Source organism: Pseudophryne corroboree, chromosome 5, assembly GCF_028390025.1.
Source record: "Pseudophryne corroboree isolate aPseCor3 chromosome 5, aPseCor3.hap2, whole genome shotgun sequence".
In the NCBI taxonomy this organism is placed as follows: domain Eukaryota; kingdom Metazoa; phylum Chordata; class Amphibia; order Anura; family Myobatrachidae; genus Pseudophryne; species Pseudophryne corroboree.
Genome location: NC_086448.1, coordinates 20,257,764 through 20,261,413, shown reverse-complemented (window position 1 = coordinate 20,261,413; position 3,650 = coordinate 20,257,764).

The following is a 3,650-nucleotide window of genomic DNA, read 5'->3' as shown; positions in this document are numbered from 1 at the left end:
CACCCACACACACAGCGGGACACTGTGGTCCGCGGGAGGGACAGCGGGACAGACCCCCAAAAAACGGGACTGCCCCGCAAAAATCGGGACAGTTGGGAGGTATGGCCTAATTCAGATCTGATCGCAGCAGCAAAATCTTCCTCTAATGGGCAAAACCATGTGCACTGCAGGGGGGGCAGATATAACATGTGCAGAGAGCGTTAGATTCAGTTGGGGTGTGTTCAAACTGAAATGTAAATTGCAGTGTAAGAATAAAGCAGCCAGTATTTACCCTGCACAGAAACAATATCACCCACCCAAATCTAACTCTCTCTGCACATGTTACATCTGCCCCACCTGCAGTGCCCCCATGACTTTCCTCTTTAGTGTGCTGTTTTGGTTTACTAACAAACCTGAATAACCCCCAGTTCTGAAAAAATGACAGTTAGAAGCTGATTGTTTAGTACTTTATCTCTCTCCACTCTGGGGCGCCTCGGGACACTTTCAGGGGTGTCCTGGGACGATGGTCCAGAACCAATTCAAATTATTTATGGTCATAGTAATGAGTGAATCCAGTTCTGGTGGCTGCCAATCATTAATATATGTGGACCTGTCCCTCGCCACACACCTGACCCTAAAGGGCCCCATACACTTATACGACATGCCGGTCCGTCATGTCATATAAGATTTCCTCCAACCTCCCGGCAGCCTCCCCGTTGGTAGAATAGTATTAGATCATACTTGCCTACTCTCCCGGAATGGGCGGGAGGCTCCCGAAAATCGGGTGACCCTCCCGCCCCCCCGGAAGAGCAGGCAAGTCTCCCGATTTTTTAGGGGCCCCCTTGCCCGGCCGCCCACTTAGTGAGTAAAGTGGGCGGTCCGGGCAGTCGATGACGCGATTCTTGCTGAATCGCGTCATCATAGCAACGCCCCCTGCTGTATAATGCCGGTAATCGCGGCATTACATAGCAGGGGGCGTAACTTAAATGAAGTGCCGTGATAACCCCTCCCCTGTTCCGCCTCCGCCCGGCCCATTTTGCCTCCGCCCCGCCCCCTACCCGTGTCATAACCCCACCCCACCCCCCTGCTGAGCCGACCTGGCTGCTCTCTCCCGGAGAGAGCAGCCAGGATGTCGGCATATATGTATTAGATATAGATATATTGTATGCATTTTTTTTTGCATACAATGTATCTTTTACTTTCCCGTCAATTTACTGTGGGATCCGATATATAACGAGTGCAGCACTCGTGCTATGTCGGATCTAGCGGGATCCGATCCGATGCTCATAGGAACGCGCATCGGATCGGGGGAAAAGCACACCGAAAATGCCCGATTTCACCCGATATATCGGGCCGAATGCCCAAATTGGGCTGAAATCGGGCATTATCGGTCTAGTGTATGGGGCCCTTAAGAAAGATATACAGTATAAACACAATGTACTTTATTTAATATGTTTCTCTGACGTCCTAGTGGATGCTGGGGACTCCGTCAGGACCATGGGGATTAGCGGCTCCGCAGGAGACAGGGCACAAAAATAAAGCTTTAGGATCAGGTGGTGTGCACTGGCTCCTCCCCCTATGACCCTCCTCCAAGCCTCAGTTAGGTTTTTGTGCCCGTCCGAGCAGGGTGCAATCTAGGTGGCTCTCCTAAAGAGCTGCTTAGAAAAAGTTTTTAGGTTTTTTATTTTACAGTGAGTCCTGCTGGCAACAGGCTCACTGCAACGAGGGACTTAGGGGAGAAGAAGTGAACTCACCTGCGTGCAGGATGGATTGGCTTCTTAGGCTACTGGACACCATTAGCTCCAGAGGGATCGAACACAGGCCCAGCCATGGAGTCCGGTCCCGGAGCCGCGCCGCCGACCCCCTTGCAGATGCCGAAAAGTGAAGAGGTCCAGAAACCGGCGGCAGAAGACTTTTCAGTCTTCATGAGGTAGCGCACAGCACTGCAGCTGTGCGCCATTGTTGTCACATCACTGAGGGTGCAGGGCGCTGTGGGGGGCGCCCTGGGCAGCAATGAAATACCTATACTGGCTAAAAGATACATCACATATAGCCCCTGGGGCTATATGGATGTATTTAACCCCTGCCAGGTCTCAGAAAAACGGGAGAAGAAGCCCGCCGAAAAGGGGGCGGGGCCTATTCTCCTCAGCACACAGCGCCATTTTCCCTCACAGAAATGCTGGTGGGAAGGCTCCCAGGCTCTCCCCTGCACTGCACTACAGAAACAGGGTTAAAACAGAGAGGGGGGGCACTTATTTGGCGATATGATTATATATATTAAGATGCTATAAGGGAAAAACACTTATATAAAGGTTGTCCCTGTATAATTATAGCGTTTTGGTGTGTGCTGGCAAACTCTCCCTCTGTCTCTCCAAAGGGCTAGTGTGGTCCTGTCCTCTATCAGAGCATTCCCTGTGTGTGTGCTGTGTGTCGGTACGTGTGTGTCGACATGTATGAGGACGATGTTGGTGAGGAGGCGGAGCAATTGCCTGTAATGGTGATGTCACTCTCTAGGGAGTCGACACCGGAATGGATGGCTTATTTAAGGAATTACGTGATAATGTCAACACGCTGCAAGGTCGGTTGACAACATGAGACGGCCGGCAAACCAATTAGTACCTGTCCAGGCGTCTCAAACACCGTCAGGGGCGTTAAAACGTCTTTTTACCTCAGTCGGTCGACACAGACACGGACACTGGCTCCAGTGTCGACGGTGAAGAAACAAACGTATTTTTCTTTTAGGGCCACACGTTACTTGTTAAGGGCAATGAAGGAGGTGTTACATATTTCTGATACTACAAGTACCACAAAAAAGGGTATTTTGTGGAGTGTGAAAAAACTACCTGTAGTTTTTCCTGAATCAGATAAATTAAATGAAGTGTGTGATGATGCGTGGGTTTCCCCCGATAGAAAATTATTGGCGGTATACCCTTTCCCGCCAGAAGTTAGGGCGCGTTGGGAAACACCCCTTAGGGTGGATAAGGCGCTCACACGCTTATCAAAACAAGTGGCGGTACCGTCTCCAGATAGGGCCGCCCTCAAGGAGCCAGCTGATAGGAGGCTGGAAAATATCCTAAAAAGTATATACACACATACTGGTGTTATACTGCGACCAGCGATCGCCTCAGCCTGGATGTGCAGCGCTGGGGTGGCTTGGTCGGATTCCCTGACTGAAAATATTGATACCCTTGACAGGGACAGTATTTTATTGACTATAGAGCATTTAAAGGATGCATTTCTATATATGCGAGATGCACAGAGGGATATTTGCACTCTGGCATCAAGAGTAAGTGCGATGTCCATATCTGCCAGAAGTTGTTTATGGACACGACAGTGGTCAGGTGATGCAGATTCCAAACGGTACATGGAAGTATTGCCGTATAAAGGAGAAAAAGACAACGTCTTTTCAGCCTCAGTCCTTTCGTCCCCATAAGGGCAAGCGGTCAAAAGGCCAGTCATATCTGCCATGGGATAGAGGAAAGGGAAGAAGACTGCAGCAGGCAGCCCATTCCCAGGAACAGAAGCCCTTCACCGCTTCTGCCAAGTCCTCAGCATGACGCTGGGGCCGTACAAGCGGTGGGGGGTCGTCTCAAGAGTTTCAGCACGCAGTGGGCTCACTCGCAAGTGGACCCCTGGATCCTACAAGTAGTATCCCAGGGGTACAGATTGGA